This window comes from Anguilla anguilla, chromosome 3 (assembly GCF_013347855.1).
Source record: "Anguilla anguilla isolate fAngAng1 chromosome 3, fAngAng1.pri, whole genome shotgun sequence".
Lineage (NCBI taxonomy): Eukaryota > Metazoa > Chordata > Actinopteri > Anguilliformes > Anguillidae > Anguilla > Anguilla anguilla.
In genome coordinates, this window is record NC_049203.1 from 47,208,520 (window position 1) to 47,228,468 (window position 19,949).

At 38.8% G+C, this 19,949-nt stretch overlaps 1 protein-coding gene across 1 annotated transcript in view; it reads right to left on the reverse strand.

The window, feature by feature from the left end:
- Positions 1 to 869, reverse strand: part of LOC118223045 (protocadherin-9-like) — a 230,207-nt gene extending 229,338 nt beyond the window's left edge. The window contains exon 1 of the mRNA XM_035409103.1: positions 51 to 869. The gene's annotated coding sequence lies outside the window, so the exon portion shown is untranslated. The remainder of the gene's footprint in view (positions 1 to 50) is intronic.
- Positions 870 to 19,949: the final 19,080 nt, after the last annotated feature.

Here is a 19,949-nt window from a genome sequence, read left to right on the forward strand (position 1 = left end):
CACATTAGGATTCTGATATGCTGAATAAAACGTAGGCAACATTTTCTTACCCAGGTTTTGCTCTGAAGGAAGGTGCTGTTAGCGCGTTTATGTTTCAAACAAGATTTATGTTGCCGACTAGCCTACTGCAGTGCCACATCACTCATAAAATCCATTTCATTAAAGAAGCAAAAATACAAAACATAATAGTTGTACCATTCCAACAATATTAAGATCCTCGATGCGCGAACCCAATAGGGTTAATAAAAAAAAGAAAATCTATATTCCATCGAAAAGACAGCCGTGGTGGGGTCGAATGTGGTCGTTCTGGTAGTAGATTGTACAGAATTAACACTTCGTCACATATTTTAACTCTCTGGCAGTAGCAATTCTCAGATGAATAACGTTAGTTAACTACGTGTAGCTACTGCGGTTGTCCGATCCTCATCCACTAACAGAATCAGGTGATCAGCACACGTTATGTTCCTTTGGACAGCCGAATCCACGCAGTCACACCGCATCAGCGTACATTGTAGAATCCCGTGTTTCGGTTACTATGCAACCTGTTTTACTACTATTCTTGAAATAAAGGCGTCACTCTTACTTTTCCTACTGCATAGAGGATGCATCAGTTTCACTCATCCAGATCTTCCATGCGCACAGTAAGCTAATATAGACCTATTTCAGAAAAACTCCGCAGTTTCAAGATTGAAGTTTGCTACAGTTCACTTGATCACTTGGTTTGTGGGTAACATGTAGCCTGTACATTTACTCAGATAACGTAATTGCCCAACTGAGGGCAACCTTTCCCCTTGTTCTGTGTCTACTCAGAACTGAACATCTTGCAACTCTCAAAAAACCGGGGAGAGAGGGGGGAGGCGGACGTTGAGGAGGACAGGCGAAGGAGGAGAGCAAATCCTACCAAACACGCCCCCGACAACAATCGTTGGATCCCTTGTATTTTAGTACAAGGGCGAGGGGAGGGGCATGAGTATGATTGGATGAAATACATGTCAGTGCACGCTCAAGTTCCTGGAGACCCGTCTTAGCAGCAGCCAGCCACCCTGGTTGCATTGCAGATACCTTTAACTGACTTATTCTTGGAAGTGGACCACATTCTCTGTTCTTTTGGAAAATTTATTTGAGATTAGTTTAATATGCGACGGTAAAAAAATAGCGTAGCTGCAATGTGTTCAAGAACCTATAATTGTCAAAGGCTGATAGAACTAGGCTACTTGCAATAACATTCATATTCCGGAGGACTGCTACTGGTAGGCGTTGTAATCATTGCAGTAGCCTATCATTAAAACAAATAAATAAAAAATCAAAAGCGGCCTGTTTTTTATGTAGGCTACTAGTTTCTTACCCGATTGTACAGCTGATCTTGGAAGCACTATCTAGCTACGAAAATGAAGTTTTCGCACCCTTCCGTAATACCACAGGCTATACGGGGTAGCTAGCCTACTAATAAGAACCAAAGCAGGGTAACAGCTAGATACAGGCTAGGTTTTGTGTACAGTAAAAACTTTGTTTTCGCTTTTCAGTTTGACAATGTGTTAAGCGAGCACGCTGCGTTTTAATAATATAAAATCGTGACTCGTGTATCTAAACCAAGAACAGTTTAGCGCATGGCATTTAAGCCACCCAGGCGTTGTCATACGGTGAACATTTTCTGTCTCTGACAGTTTCCCATAACATTGCGGTAAAATCACAATCTACGCCTAACTCCTTAGTCCATTCAACCCAAACTATGCTCGTAACAGTTGCGCTGTCACAATAATAAGTTTATTGACATCTGAAAATGTTTTAAGACAGATGTGGAAAACAATCTAGTTGTATGCTAACAAATACAATTTATAATAATAATAATAATAATAACCACATTTTGGAATCATGTCCTGGAGCAACATCAGTTGTGTTTCAGGCTGATGGGCATCTAGGCTGCATTCTAGTGTAAGGTATACAGTACCATCTAGAGGTCTAAAGTGGAAATTCTAATTGTGCATGGGTGAAGTGTCATGTCTGGGAAAAACTGATTAGATAAAAACTAATACAGTAGTGATAACCCTTTTAACAGACAGCACTTAGCTTTTTTTGTGAAGAATGGCTGTACTTTGTAAAAAGCCTGTCCACGTAGTGTATACATAACAATGACAAGTTATATGGACACTTCCAGTGTGAGGAAGCTTCAATCTAAGTTAAATTAAGACATTCACATTTAGGTGAAGGCACAAAAGGGTGTATGAAGAACACTAATAAGTTAATTACAATATGATAATGTTAATACTGTACATTACAGATTCCATATTAATGTATGTAAATACACACTCGCATGCAAGTGTCTGTATGCTGTTGACCTCGTCTCACTCATCATGCAAGATTCAGTCATTAAGGACCAATTTCATCTCCCACTCATAAAATCAAACTCATATCAAATAAAATATCTTGTGAGCAGCAAATATTATTATTCTTCTTATTCTTATTATTATTATTCATTCAATGCCCCACATTCCTCCTAATAGTAGTTGAATTTGTACATATTCTAAAGATAAAATGCTTTATTTTATTGCAGGGTTGACAGTGTGATAATATTTGCAGCAATTATTAATATACCTGCATACCAGTTTCAGCTGCATAGAGGATGATTATGTTAATTAGCTTCATAGCTAGCTGTGAGTCTTGCTTGCTGATTAACAGTTGTGAAATGTTTTTTAAAAATGTGGTTATTTGCTGGCTAGATGTGCAGTTAAAACCTACTCTGTCAATTAACTGGAAAGCCAAAGTGACTTGATTTTAGTACCATAATTCCACTGTAACTAGGAATTCTTAGTGTCTATTATTTAAATATTAAGCCGCGTTTCCACCAAAATTACCCGGAACTTTCAGTCCCAGGAACTACTTTACCAGGAACTAAAAGGTTCCTTCAGCCAATGGTTGTCTGCGTTTCCACCGGGGTCTAAAGTACTGCGAAGATTAGGCAAATCAGCCCACTGACGTTGTCGTCGGTCCATCTGTCATATGATTTCTTCTGTAACCCCATACTACCACCGAAGTAGCCTACATTATTTTCTAATAACCGGGACAGCCCGGAGGGGTTTATTCCACTTATATACAACGGGTTACCAACAATGACTATATATGGTTACTTTTGTATTTATTGATTTTCATATATCCTCTCAAACACATTCATTAACAGCAGAAAACATGTACACGTTGTAAACAATTTGCTGTTTTATTACTTTCTCGTCGTCAATTCCATATAGGCTAATCGCAAAATGACAAGAATAGAACGAAAACTCGGACTTGCGTGAAAATGTAAATTAGTAGTGGTACAGCCACCGTTTGCTTTCCTTCGAAGTTACTGCTAGCCGAGCAGCGAAGTGTGCCCTCCAGATGCGAACCATGCACCGTAAATGAGTCCATAGTCTTCCTGTTCTTTTCGTGGAATTGAAAAATGGCAGTAAAATTGAGTAAAATTACGGCAGTCTGAAAAAGCTAATGATTTCCAGTTTGCTTGTACTGTATCACCAATGTTAATTATGCAGAACTACCGCATACCTCACATAACTGTATCAAACGTTTTGAGTCAATTACAACGGGCTAACAAAGAAAATCCGGAAGAAAATATTCAGCAACCGAATTAATCCGTTTGAATGTTTTGGTAGCCTACGTAATATGCTGTCCCAGCACGAATGCTTAGCATTTTATAAAACGAATACTAAAGCAAGAAAAGAACAGAAGAGCACACGTTATAATTCCAAGACGTTGACAGGCTATAACCAAAAGTAGGCTACTGCGCCGCATAACATACAAGTTTGATTTGAAGTTATTATGAAAATAAATTGGTTTGCCGCTGCATATTTTCAAACATGGCGGGTAATGGCGGAAAATAAATACAACACAAATGCTACGAGTACTCGACCAATCAGAAATGTTCAGCGCTGCAAGCTCCACCCAAAAGGTTCCTGTACTTTCGGAAAGTACTACCCCCCGAGCAGGAACGTTTTGGGGGGTAAAACAAAGCCCCCCGAACTAAATTTAGACCCTAGTTCCTGCGGTGGAAACGCACTGAGTTCCTCAAAAGGTTCCTAGTTCCGGGGTATAGTTCCTGCGGTGGAAACGCGGCTTTATTCTTCTTCTTCCCTTTTTATTATTAATAATCTAAATTAAATATCCAAATACGTAAGTTGGCCCTGCCCACAGAATAGGAGCCACGCATCAACATTTCTAACTGCAGCTCCTCGACAAGCAGGATTACACGATTACAGACTGGCATGGTTAAGGCTACACTGAAAATGTCAGCTTCGAGAGTTCAGGTGAAAAAAAATATTTAATTCTGTTGTTGCAGAGCTTACCATAAGGCAATAAAATATTTTCCATTTAGTAACTCAGTTAGCTAGCTAATGAAGTGATGAATTTGCCAAGTTCACTTGGTAGTCCAGTTTTAGCTATTTTCCATGATGGTTCGCTGATGTTAGAAAACATGTTTTATACGTGTAAATTGTTGAACAAGGCTACCCTGTATCCTACAGTTACCCGATACACCAAGCCCCAATTGGACAGACTGGAACGGCAAAGGGGGTGGAAGGGTCCACAACATGTTGTTGTTGAAAGTTGTTCAACGTCATAGCCATGTCGTCTTTCACCAGAGATTTAAAGTGAGCACCTTTCTGCCCTGTCCCGCCCTGCCCCAAGGTGCTGCTACGCAGTCACAGGAAGTTTACACACTTAGGTCATGTGAGAAAGATGTGGGGGATAGCCATCACAAGGATGTCACGCTAATGAAGGCATATGTTTATGGCAAGCCCTTTTAACATTTAAAAGCCTGACTGGATCTAATGATCTTTTTGATATCTGAAACTAAGATATTACTAGTCAAAATACAATTGTAGATATCTTGAACTGGAGTTATGACTGGTCAAAACTTAAATGGAGATATCTGGAATTTGACTTATTACTAGTCACAAGTCCTTTTATGATATCTACAAAGAAGTTATGTATATCTTCAAAGCAGATCGGGTCAATTATCAATCTGATTAGTCGGTTTGATTAATCTGAAGTGTCTTTGTCAGGGTTTTCAATGCTATGGCCTGTGCATGAAAGGAGCTGTTAACTATTAATACAGAAGATTGACTGTCTGCAACATGATTGTTTTGCCATCTCTTTCCACTTCATGCCATTTTTTTTTACTTTTCTTTGCAAAGAACAGCCACTGCCATTTCTTCAACCAAAATGGATTGCACTAGGTTTGCAAAATATTTGATTTTACATTATATTTTATTTGCCAGTCAACGTGAAAGGACCCAACAGGAAAGGGCCATTCCATGACTAGCAGAATGAAAGTCAGGGGAAGGTCAGAGAGATTTCAAAGCTTTTTTTGTGAAAAGAGCCGTGTCTGTTCAAGTTAGCTAGCTACCAATAGTTAAGTATTGTTGTGCATATGAATGCAAAGAAACCCTGGGTATATTAGGATTAATTCATATTATAGCCCCCTTCAGAATTCAGATATTTCTGCGTAGATACAATTAATAGAATTTGCATACAAAACATATAACCCCTAACCAACAGACAAAAAATTCTACCCACAGCAACACTTCAAAATGAATCTAATTCCACAGAAAAACTGTAAAGTTGGCAACACTGGCACAAGGTTCATTGTTGATTGGTTCATGATGTGAAGCGGTCTTCCTCTTTAATTGGTTCATGTTATAAACCATTTATTTCTGAAAACAAAAAGTGGGTTCGTATCCCATGTTTTTTTATTTTTTTTTATTTTTATTTTTTTTAAATCGGGGATTCAAACAGAGCGTGCGAGGGTATAAGCACAATGCATGGTGCTCGATTTCTTTCACAGTAGCTCTTTTTATGACTGCTACCAATTAAGCATGACCGTTCCCTGATATCTTTCTAGAAAAAAAGTTACTAATAATACTAATTGAATTGCTGATATCAGAATTTTTAAGTCTTGATGTGCAAAAGTTAAAAAGATTTTTTAAACATAAAAACTGTGGCTTCTGTGTACGGTTTTAAATTGTATTTTTTACTTTGCCATTTTGCTTAAACATTAGCATGAATTTTGGTAGCCATGGTTTAAGTGACAAAAGCCACCACTTGTCAGCGTATACTCTCTACAAGATATGCCTTTCTGAAAACCACACAACAAGACTACCCTAGTGTAAATGACTCAACGGGCATTGTGCTGTCCCAGCGAGCGCCAGGTCTGAGAAAGCGAGGAACTGACCACATGACTATCAGTTTACGGAACACACTGACACCCTCCATCTGCCAACCTGGCACCTCTTAATAAAATGAGTCAATGACACCAATGCCGACCCTCTTAAATACAAACATGACTGAAGCAGGCGAAAGTATGAAGAAATTCAAAATTCATAAAGCTGTAAAAAGAGAAACTGGCACACTTTGTGTCACTGTAATGCGTTTTAATTGATAATTACATGTTGAAAGGGTAAAATATAATAATCATGAGTAGTATACTATTTGGTATATTGTTTAACAATTTGTTGAATGTTTCATTCACAACTGGACACCTGAATAACCGTGTCTAAACTGTGCTATGCATTCTACGGTAACAGGTTATGTTTATTCTGTACACATTTGATTTATAATCCGTGTTTTCTTAGAAACATGTGTACAAAACTAGCGGTATCAAAAGTAGATTGGCATAGCACTCAGTTCACTTTTAAGTAATTTCACCATGATGTTCTATCATCATAATTCAAAACCTTTTCAAAAGAACTTTTCCAACTGTTGATACAAGGCTATACTACAGTTATGCATATAGTAAACTTGCACACAGTTTAATGTCATTTAGCTTGCCATCTAATGGCGTAGACTTTTATACCATTGGTTGAGGATATACATCTGGATATTTAACTGGAAAAATTCAGGTCAAGTACCTTGCTCAAACATGGCAGCTCTCCACTGGGAACTCACAAACTTGGAGTTACAAGCACTCCATTGCCAATCTACAGTAATGTCCATGAGATATTGGTGAAAAGCTTGATGGAAATTTGTATTACACATGGTAAATCAGAAGAACCGATTGCTGAGCACCACAGAACTGTACATTATACGTTATAGAATGTACATTCTATAACTTGTGAAAATGAATCATTCTGTTGGTTAGAAAACTGCTACAACAAACATAAGTTAAAACATAAGGGTTTAACTAACCAGAGTGAATTTCTCCTTTAATGATCTGAAAAGGTGTATGCTTAACATATGGTATGGCAGTAAACCAGATTGAGCATATGGTATGGCAGTAAACCACAGCTCTGTCCAGTTTTCCCTTAAACCAGCACAAAATAGTTCTCCCTACTTTTTTAGCAAAATCAAATTCCATCATGTCACATCCTGCTGACAAAAGAAGAAATTTCTTCAAAACCAAACCTGCATGTCCTGTACCTCCAACACCACAATGTTACAAATCACTCTGTCAGCTTCCTTTCACAACCACTACAGGTAATACTAGTACACATCCAAGGCACTGTGACATGGATTACCTCAAGCACGCATTACCATTTTGCTGGAAAACCTGTTTCTCATAATCTGACAGGATGATGTACCTTATTAGCATCATGGCATCCACCTCAAAGCTCATTTTACATGGATGTGGGAAGGGCTGACTGGAGGATAAGCCAAGCAGCTCATTCTACCACCTGACTGAGTAGCCAAGCACGGCCTGCAAAATAAGAACTTTTAGTAATGCATATTAGGGTTGCACAGTATCATTTTTTAATGCCCCGGTATGCTTTCTAAACAATACTCTAGGGTAGATGGTATTTCTGGTATTTCTCATAAATCATTAAGCATGCATGCGCAGCAATTAGTTCTCACATGACGGGTGGAAGTAAAAATTACGTGACAAAAATGGCGACGATGAAAGTGAAAAGGAATTGATAAATTTGCAGCTAAATCATAAGAATTCAGTGGATGAAAGTGGTAGTTATTTTAAAAAATCAATGAAAACAGGTTTGATTTGATTAACTGTTTAATCGTTCACCACAACTGCTCTACCTATTTATTGTTTAATGTGCACATTGTCTGACCTTTCATTGTTTTTTGATCCTGTCAATCAAAAAGCCACAACCACCTAATTCCAAGTTTTCTGTTGCCGAGTGCTGAACTTTAGCAGGCAAATCATCTGATGCGACCGCAGTTGCCACCTCTGAACCATCTCCATTCGAGAATTCACTACACTACTGGCTTGTGTATTTCTAATGAAAGACTGCAGCCAATCAATCTGATACTGTATCACATTGTGACTAGAATGAATGAGCACAGTTCTTGCATTAACAAAGTTTTGTAGGACAAAAAAAAAAAAAAAACATCCAGAGGGTATTGGTATTACATGACAATGTCCATAATGTAATATGTATTTTTTTTTTTTTTTTTAACATTGGTGCCAGATTTCAGTGCACAATCCACATGGGATAAACCTATTGCCTTATTACACCTCAAAATTACTGAGGGGCATTTCAGCCTTTTCCTGACAGGTGTCGCTATGTAATCTGCTCGGCACACCGATTAGCTCAGGGTCCTTGCCTATTTTTGTTGCATAATGACATAATGTGACATATCACATTTTGATAGCTGTAGACTTGTGATCAGGCTCTGAAAGTGCATTCCTGGCTAACAATGTATGAAATCTGAGGCTGGCTTTGAAAGCAATAGAACAGAACAAGTCATTTGCAAATTTTTGTAATAGTGTATAATGGACACCATTTTTTCTTTGTGCTGGGTACTATTGCAGGGTTCGTTGAGATTATGGGCTGTATTTTATCGATCTTAGGGTGTGTCCAAATCCACTTCTGCTAGTTTAATGGCAGATAGCTTGAGTGCAAAAGTAAGGGTGAAGCCACAAATCCTCAAATGAGAAGCAAACTTTAATCACCTCCATTCATTTTCAATGAGAGACGATTCTTCGTATCCGCAAGGTATGCTGGGATTGCTGGAGGTGTGAAGCAAGCCGGCGGAGCTACCCAGAAAAACAGGGAACATGGTGCGATAACCCATGCGATGTGTAACACTTCTTTAAACAGAAAGCACGCCCACAAGTAGCCAATTGTGGAAAACTAGCTAGGCAAACTCGTCAGAGGATGTGTGGCATTACCCTAAGGCATAAGGTTCAAATGGGCATCAGGGCACTAGGTGCTGAGTATCTTCTCTGGTGATGCTCTTCCAGGCCTGTATTGCAGCCATCTTCAGCTTGTTTCAGGGGCTACTTGGATTTCTCTTCAGCATATGAAATGCACGTTCAATTGGTTTCAGGGCAAGTGACTAACTTGGCCAGTCAAAAACACTTTGGAAATCTCTTTTGTCACTTTAGGAGTGAGTATGGGATCACTGAGTTTTGAGTCATTTGGTTGAACAGTTAAGATGTTTCTGTACACTTCAGAATTCATTCTGCTATTCATATTATCAGTTACATTTTCAGTGAAGACAAGTGGGCCAGTACCGGTGGCAGCCATACATGCCCAACCCATTACACCCCCCCCTCCTCCACCCATCCATGTTTCACAGATGAGAGGGGGTGCTTTGGATCTTTTACATTACTGGCATTTAGCAGACACTTTTATCCAGAGATACAGCATTCTACATGTGCATGTGTTTTCACACATACCTACATACACCATACCTTTTTATTGCACTTTTTTTTTTTTTTACTGCATTTTCTTTTGTACTTGTTTATTTGAATTTCTGTTGTATGTGTTATCAGGGTATTGTATATGTTATGTCCTGTCTGTTTTTGATGTTAATTGATAATATGCCCACCAGTTAATTGTCCCTTGGGGATAAATACAGTTTATTGAATTGAATTGGGTAGCATTAACATTGCATCCATTTATAGTTATTAGTTATATAGTTACGAGACCAGTTCTTTACCCACTACACTACACTGCCGCCCAGATCTTGGGCAGTAAGTAGTGACCTCACCACAAAACTTAAATGTAGGTGTCCTATAAATATATTAATGATGGCGACCTGTATATACACTAACTATTTATTCTCAGATGTACTCCAATGGTGATCATTTGATATAATTTGAATGAAAACTGAAAACATTTTTAGACAACTGTTTTCATTGTTGTTCTCAGTAAAGGCAAACATCTACTAAAAAATGGCAACCACATCAGAAGGCTTCTTGTGGGTGGAGGCATACAAAATAGGTTACAGCACCTAAAAGCTTTGGTGACCAGAGAACTGAGGAGACCACTGAGGCTGTATGAGGTAAGGCACAGTGCAGCCCCAAGGTACAGGGAGTAAGTGCACTGGGATAGTGAGCCCTTTTGCAAGCAGTAGGAAAGGATAAGCAATCTCTTGGGAGTGGGGTTGGGGGTGGGTGAGGGGGGTGTCCACTCCAGAGTACAGAACTCCTTTTTGACAGAGAAGTAGTCCCAAGAATAGGATTCACACAACTGCCGCGTGAGCAGCAATCCAGCAGGATCTAGCAGAGGTGTCAGCAGCAGCTCATTCGGGGAATTTCTGGAGGGTCATGGAAACCGACTACAAGAAGACATCAAACAAATAGCTGAGCTCAGTTTAAGCTTGAGCCATGTACACTTGACAAGCTGTCAGGTTTGTAATTGACAGCAGAGTACGTTACTTTACAACATGTTTTCCATAAAAAGGTGCATTTCATTTTCTTCCATGTCCTGGAAAAGAAATCTGAAGCAGGTTCAATCTAGTTAAAATTCTAAAGCTTAAATACTTTTTTATTTTGATGTCTGGCTGAAAAAGACTGTCAGTTTTTTTGCACCCAAACAAGTATAAACTTTCAGCTTTTTGTAAATTCCTGAGAAAAGAAAAAGAAAAAAAGAATAAAATGCTTGGATGTCTCACAAACACGTTTGCAGCCTTGCATATGTAAATTATGTCTTGAACGTGTGCACTCATAGGCAGCAGTCTGGCATAAATACTTCAGAAAGACTTCTGCCACAAACAAATAAGATCCCCCCCGCAATAATATTAATCACTTATACTGTATACTATTAGTGTAAATCCGATTGAAAAAAATAAAAAATGATAAAAGGCATTAATTTGTATTTGCTTTGAGGGATTTTCAACATAGATTTTACTCACAGGTAGGTTGTAACATTTAAAAATATATATATACCATTACAAATTAAACACATTGCCAAGCAAGAGTACTTTGTCAGCCTCGTCCCATCATTATTAATCCTGTTTGTTTGATCACACCTCATTAGCTATGTTTAATATTAATGTGAACTAGCAGCGGCACATTCGCTCTGTACTTCAGAAAGCACGGAAAATGCAACTACTTATTTTTTGCTACTGTGGGCTTGGTAAATAGAGTTTCTTCATAGCCAGGGTAACAGGTGGTAAATGCACACACATTAAATATACATACTAATATGTACTGTAACATTGGTATGTTTTCTATTCAAGAGATCTCAGTTTGTGGATGGCCTGGCCTTGATTAATCTGCCCTGTGTAATGTAATTTAATCTAATGGGAAATTTATATTGATCTCAGAGTGCAAATAGGTGGCTGAACTCATTAATAGTTTTTATCCACATTTGTATGTCTGCAGTAAAATTGAAAAATCACTGCAAGCTATTTATGTTTCAACAATATATGTTTTACTTTAAGATCAGGCTTTCAGACATAATGGAAAACCTTGCTCGGTGGTCTTGTCCTCCTTGAAACTACAGAAATGGCAAATAAAAACATATTGAGGAGTTAATGACCAAAGAGTCTGGCCACATGGAATTAGAGGTGTCCAAGGCTTATACCACCTGGCACACAGTGTGTGTTCATTCCTGGGAGTGAGGCCATAGCAATGATGTCAGCTTCCTCGTTACTGCAGAGTAACCCACACTCCATTCTTCCCTGTAGCGTATGGAGAGTTTAAGATGTTGGCCCGGAAGATCACCCACCTGCTTGAAGAGAAGCCTGATTGCTGTTTTTAATCATAAGGAGGTCGCAATCTTGCGCAAGGGGGGCAAAATAAGACTACCACCTGCTGTGCCTCTTTGCACTCAATCTTTTAATATTTTGTTCATCAGTTAATCACAGCTGCCATTTCCCTTATCATCTAATCACCTTTAGGACCCCAACAGCTGTGATTTACTTTATTTAGTACTCAGTGTGTTTTTGCTGCAGACCAGATGATGGTGGGAGTGCAATATGGGTATATGGGTATATGTTAGGCAGGAATTTGAAACTGCCTGTCATGAGAAGGCTGGTGGTACGGGTTCTTATACTGTTCAGTGGGTATGGTGCTGTGCCCTGATGGGGGGACAAGTCCCCCAGAAGCTCTAGAATTTTAATAACATTTTGAGGTAAAAGGTAGCTTTTCTGGAAACGTGTATTTGGAATTAAATGGTTTAAAGTTGAAAAATATAATGCAAATAACTTTTGAAAATAAAAGCATGCTGTTTTATTCGCCCCAGTGAGAAATATTTGTACATTTTGACAGTTAAATCATCAATCTGGCGCACATTGAGGCTAGAATTTTGTGCTTTTTTTTTAACAACACAATCATGCAGTTGTATGACCTTTAAAGACCCTTGAGCCTACTCTTGAGTGAAGAAATTAAGAAGTGTCACCTGTGTTTTACTTGTTTATTTAAAGTAATTGGAATCACACTAATGTTGCAGTAAAAAAAAAAAAAATATGGCGCCGCATGCTGTGTCAGATTTAGAGATAACATTCAACTACTATCTAGATGGTGAATTAAATTTAACATATCAAAAAAAAAAAACATTTCTACACCAAGAAAGACCTCTTGTTCATGTACATGAACATCTGGTGTCAACATTCAGCTTAAAATAGCACTTGAACTTGATAAACATTCCACCGCTTTGAATACATTTTTATAATCGACATAACATTTTGTATAACACCCGGGATATAGCCTTTCCAGCTTTATGCTGGAAATGATGGTACCTGGTGGTAGTACAGCAGACAGTAAGTGTGTAGCTAATTTTAGTTATCGATCAACATTCTTATTAACATAACATCCCTAAAAAAAGACTTAAATGACTACCTGGATTCCCCTGTATGTGCGTGTGTGTGTGTGTGTGTGTGTGTGAGTGATTCAGTACCATCCCAAAAAACATGTATAGTCTTTAAATCTAAACATGCTATCCATTAAATAAAAAAAATGTATTTACATGACTCAGTCCTCTCGTTATATTAAATTTTGATTTGAAAAGGAATAATGCAATAGTTCAGTGTGGAACAATCTTTACTGGGTATCATTAAGGTCCTCACAGTGCCCTTGCCCTTGAGAGAAGGGAAGAGTATGACAATCTAGAGTCTTGCAGTTACTTTAGGAGCACTGGCAGGTATTTGCAAACTAAAAGGCATCTTAATTAGCAGATGTCTTTTAGTTTCTAAATACTGAGTCGTGAAGTTTGTAGAACAGGGCACTACAGTACATTGTAGAGCAGGGCTCTAGAGGGCTACAGAGCCAGTAAGCTTTCTTACCAGTTACACACATCTCTACCAGATTAAAATAATACTTATCGCGTAACCACCTCCCATATCTCCTATTCCAGTTCAGAGTGGTTATAACAAAGTTTTTTGGATAACTTTCCAAATTCAGGGCCTTTAGGGTGATAGCTAAGTAATAGAGAGGAATGTTATTTTTTCCTATTTTTTGTGGGGTGCCAGGGTTTTTTTAAATGGCATGGTAATGGAAAAGGTAATTACATTAGGGAGGCTTATTCATATGAATTTACAGGATTAATTGCGTAGGAAGCGGTGTGTTTCGAGTCAGCCTATTCACTACAGAAACAAGTTCACCATAGTGTATATGGATGACAGTGATGTGAGTGGTCTGAGCAGGGAGAAATGAGTCATTAACGTTGAGTAAGATATAAGATATAAGCCATGATGAAGCCTGATACTTTCAAGCAGAATAAATAGATAGAATGGCAGATGAGGTAGGTATGAGACCAGCTGATGCTGAGCAGAATGAGGACAGGTGGGGTATTTGCTGCTCTGCAATAATTGCGGGGAACAAAGGTCATGAATCAGGACGTTTATTTCCTTCTAGTTCTGTAACATCCATCAGTCAGGCACTCAGTGACAGACAGGTATAAATGACGAAGATTACAGGAAAATAAGATGTATCAGTATAACTGATATGAAGCATGGCAATTACACCAAAAAAGAACCCTTCATAGGACTATATTGAAGTGATCAATTTAGCATAACATAGCATTATGGTAATGTAGAATAACAACATTTAACTTAGGTTATTCACATCATTTCTAATTTCCCCACTCTAATTTCCTCATCTTTCCTTCATTTCAGTAGTTGTTTGGCTAGCCCGTTTGGCAGTTTAAATGGTTGGTAAACATCACATTTCTCATAAATTCCCAGAGATTCCCTCTGTACAATCTGCTCTCATTGTAACTGGTACCTGTGCTGGAACGATAAGAGCTACTGTGATAACCAGGTATCTTCAGAATACCCGTGAGCAATGCACAACTTGTTGATGCCAACCTTACGTGACCCTCCATTGCCAGGGTAGAATTGTAATAGAACACTGGGATTGCATTATTCCCAGAGATGTCTACAACAAAAATACTAGTGGTAAGTTTCCAGTTTCTTTACTATTAAATGGTAGATAAGTATGTTTGCTGCAAGGGGTTGAACAAATACTGTACAATTAATATTAGACAAGAAGGGAAAATATTATCTGAACATTTAATTAATATATTTGAAGTGTTTCTGTGTACTAAAAGTCATTTGTGTCTGAAATTGAAGGGGAAAAAAGGTGGAAGTTCAAAACTCCCCACAATGGAAAGGCAGACCCAGATTACTCCCGACCAGCCAACAAACAACAACAACTAGTGATGTTACATTTGACAGCAAAGCTTTGAAGTGTGCATAAAGATTGTGCCGCACTTTTCCTGAAGTGCTTGCGTCAGTGCGTGTATCACTGCCGGATGATGTAATCGATGATGTTCAATGCCTTGTTTCACCTCCATAATGTGATTGATTCAGGAATAGCTTCAATTCTGGCTGAAAGCTTCTATTGAAGCTATAAGGAAGTGGGCAAACGCTACGCAATGTGTGGGTTTTCAGCAAAGGATATTGCATTGTGTTATTGAGCCAGCAAGAGAACAAAAGTGTTCCCCTGTATGGGAACACTTTGTTTTGAACTCTCCCAATAAGGTATTGTCCATAGTAATTATTTGCCTGATATGCTTTATTAGTGGCAATAACGATAATATATTATATGGCATATCAGAGCTCAATCTTAGGGGGGATGCTCTGGGATGCCATCCCCTCTCTTGAAAAACGATTACAGAAAGTATCCCTTTATTAAATTGCCAACCTTTGCTTTCCACCTTCTTGAATTAAAGGCTTCACCTTTCATCATCTCTAGACAGCTGACCAAACCCCACCATCCAACTAATACAGTTTATTTGTTTGGGAAGGACATTGCTTTCCTTTTCCAAACACTATTTAGTTTATTCCAAAGCTCTCATACCTCCTGAGCTATGGGGGCGACATAGCTCAGGAGGTAAGACTGATTCTCTGGCAGTCGGAGGGTTGCCGGTTCAAACCCCGCCCTCGGCATGTCGAAGTGTCCTTGAGCAAGACACCTAACCCCTAACTGCTCTGGCGAATAAGAGGCATCAATTGTAAAGCGCGTTGGATAAAAGCGCTATATAAATGCAGTCCATTTACACCAGAGGAACTGCTTTTTCTCAACAAAAATCATTAAGGAGTTCACTTACCACCATCACTTCTGCCCAGTCACACAAGTACATTCATTGGCCACCAACCAGTCACACTAGCATTTTTATGTCAAGTCCATTCAAAAACAGCACAGTTGAAATCACTGTTACTGTTTAACTGACACTCACAAATATTGTCCTTGCCTACATTTTAAAGTTTACTGTAGAAACGATTACATACAAGCAGGCTACAAACTGACACATTTGAATATTATGCATTACTTGTAAGTGCATAACAATAATAGGCCACAGTATGTATTACTGATCAGAAATTTAATACCAATACAGTTCAGAGCCTACATGCCACAAAATGTCCATGAGCTGACACTGTGCAGAACACGACAGTGTGTGACTGCTTAACACAAGCTAGTAGGGATATTTCTACATCAAAATTAAGCACTTTATTCCAAGCATAAATTGTACATAAATACTGAAAGATTAATTATGATAGTTTATTACATCAGACGTTTAATCCACATGCCATTACTGGCCCAACTGTACTGGCCCAAATAGTGCCATGTGTAAAGTTTGGTGGAGGAGGAATTGTGGGCTTCGGCTAGGCCCCTTAGTTTCAGTGAAGGGAAAGCTTAATGCTACAGCATACAATGACATTTTTGAGAATTGTGTGCTTCCAACTTTGTGGCAAAAGTTTGGGGAGGGCCCTTTCTTGCTGCAGCATGACAATGGCCCCGTGCACAAAGCAAGGTCCATAAAGAAGTGGTTTGCTGTGTTTGGTGGAGAAAAACTTGACTAGCCTGCACAGAACCGTGACCTCAACCCCATCAAGCACCTTTGGGATGAATTGGAGTGCCAAATGCGAGCCAGGCCTTATGCCCAACATCAGTGCCCAACCACACTAATGACTTTGGCTGAATGGAAGCAAATCCTCGCAGCCATGTTCCAAAATCTACTGGAAAGCCTTCCCAGAAAAGTGGAGGCTGTTACAGAAGCATAGGGGGGTCCAACTCCATATTAATGCCCATGGTTTTGGAATGAGACATTCAACAAGTATATATAGGTCTGATGTTCAGGTGTCCACATACTGTTGAAAATGTATGGATATCTGGATTCAAAGTCTGTTTTAGCAATTTAGGAGTTATTTTTCATAGCTGAAAAAACTATGGAAAGGGAAATGAATGTGACTAGTGAGGTAGAAACAGCAGCGGGAATAATTAGCTACAAATCAGCTATGAGTGATATTGGGATGGCAGATATGCTATCCCGTCAAGTTATGGCTTGGCACATGCCCCATACCTATACAGCACCAAGAGTATAGCACTATGCATGTCTCTTTCATAGATTTAAATGCATTATTGTTTACCAGTTACTCATAGCAAACACAGTACAAAACAAATCTCAACAAAAGCATGTTTTCAAGATACAGAAATTTACTAAAGTTACTCACACATAAAAAGCACTGTCTATAAATCTTTAATCAAAACTTGCCAAATCTAGGCCTGCCATTAAATGTATTGACATCAAAATGTGGCCAAGTTACAAAAATGACAATATTGGCTATTTTAGCTCACTCAAATTAAACAAGCTCTATTCAAAATCAATACTACCCAGTGTTTCCTAAATTATTGGCCCTATGTTTTTTCATCTTACCATTTGGCATTTCTTTGCACTGAAAATGTGTTTTTGTTGAGATCCAAGTTATTCTACCCCAGGGGGGAATTGGAGGGTCAATCTGGGATTTTAATCTCTAGCTAAAAGCTGCTGTGTGTGATTTATAGGCGCTTCCGGGGCCAGCCTTTTCCACTGTGTCTCACAGGTGCAAATGAAGTATGGGAGCACGCGCTGGATTTTATGTCTCACTGTGCAGAGACACGGCCATCTGCCGAGACGACACGGCACAGAGGCGCTCGGGAAGTGAGCAGACACTCCACCTGGGACATGGGAACCCATCGACATGCTGCTGCCAGGGAGGCCGCTATCCATCCATTTCTATTCATCAGAAAAAATGAGGAATACGTCTGTCTGTCCTACGATTAACATCAGGAACATACTGCATGTGAAAGGAAGAGAAAATATCTGTCACATTGTCTTCTCAGAAATTCAATGGAACATTGAATGCTGTCCATTCTTTTCTCTTTGTCTCACACAATTCTTTTTTTTTTCTTTTTTATTTGGACTTTGTGTACCTAAGTTAAACATTTGGTACAAGAAAAAGTACTTAATCAAGCAAAGATTTTTCAGCAGCAACACGATTCAGCCCAAATATTTTGATAGTTGACTGGTTCCATACTTGACTCTACTTTCCCACTGCGTACATCATAAATGTATTTATTGGCATTAATGCAAGGATTCATATAAATCTTGTTTGGTGAACTCCGAGGCTGACAAAGTACCTGCCCTGCTGGCCAATGTGCCAGATGGTACTGAACGCACACAAACAATGAAATCACTCTGCTCTGTCGCTCTGTCGGAGAAACAAACTCCTAGTAGCTGCCACATTATGATAAGAAAGAGACAATGTGTATTTCCCCAAATCTTATGCTTGTTATGCATTTATTTAGATTGGTAAATTAAGCATTTTCTAAATGACTTGAAACCATTGACTCAAATGGAGATATTTCCCTATACAACAGGTCATGTGCCCTTGCCTCGCGTTCATTGTTTACTAGTTGACGTGCGAAGACCATTAAAAAACCATTACAGTCAAGGACTCCAATTATACCACGGTCATCATAAAACGGTTAATTACCATTTTAATCTTGAATGCTGAAACCATTCCCAATCTTGAACTGACAGAGGAAATATCCCGGAGACAGCATATGTGCTTGTGTATCAAGGTCATATTCTGGAGCTTTTCAGCTGTTAAGTACCTTGGAATAGTAATTTTATGTTGCCAAGTTCACATGGCTTGTCCTGTCAGATATGAAGTACTCTGAGAAGTGTGTATCAGTCCTGTGTTTGCCACTTTAATCACATTCTCCCATTTAGTTCTCAATTTCCAGCTGCCCTAGAGCTACAAAAGAATCTTGTATATGCATATGTACCATTTTTTAAACACATTTGTCTTGACTGAACTATAATGTAGAATATGTATTGCAAGATATACATTCATCTGAATTAATTGTTGTATGTACATCTTACCATTTCAATAGAGAAAAAAAAACAATAACTATTCATAAAAGATTTTTCAACAAAGAGCGGCATATGGTGAGTTTATTTTGGCAAAACTCAAAAGCTTACTTGGAAAATTGTCAAGCTGGAAGACTAATATTAAAGAAATAATGTTGTTGTGGGCTGCTTGAGTAAGCTGAATGTGATGATCCTGTGGGATTAATAAAGAAATGTTGCTTCTTGAATGTTTCCCCTCTGTGGTACAGAGAGACATTTACACTGAGTAAGTTGTCCTGCTGAAGCTGATTATCTGATGATCTGAAGGTTGCGGTAGTCCCCTGTGTGTTTACCTCCAAGTTTCTTCATTACTCATAGCATCCTGACTATAATTACTTGAAGGCTCATTAATTTTCAGAAATAAATAGACTGGGGGAGCCAGGAATCAAACATTTTTCTTGTATCCCAACCACGCTGAGGATTACTCATGATGGCCATTAAAATGATTTCTTAAACTTATTAGGCTGCAGTTTTTTATTTCTTTGGCTGTCCCTGCTTTGCTGGCATTACAGTGAGCTGCTTTTGGACAGAACATTTCTGCTGCTGGTCTGTGTGTGCAGCAGGATTATATTCATCATCTGCAGTTCTGGGAACTGTTTTCCGATAGTCACCTTCCCTCATGGTTTCTCTGATGTGTTCGTGGAGATGAGCAGTGGAGATGCTTTGTTACTGGTCGGAACTGTTAAACTGCCTCATCTCCAAAACACTATGATGATTAGGTTCAAATCAATGAATAACAGATAACACACTAGGTCAAATTATTTCATGAAGCTTTATTTCCCCATCTCTGAGGTTTTCTTTCTTTTTTTGTTTTGCTTTATGCATGCCTTATAGCTTTTTAACTTTTGCTTATGTTCATTTGAGTTGGAATGGTTGAGGCCCCTATATCCTGACCTTTCATTTCCTTTGGTAGCAGGGCAGATCAGCCATCTTAAAAGGGGCTTGCCAGACACACTAGTGAAGTGTAGACAGGCCACTATGATGTTTTTTTTTTCCCCAGACTACAGTCTGACAACAATGACAAGGATATCTCTGCAGCCTTTCTTCTTGAATGCCACTTTGAGAGTGCAACACAATGGCAACTTGTGACTCAGCTGAGAA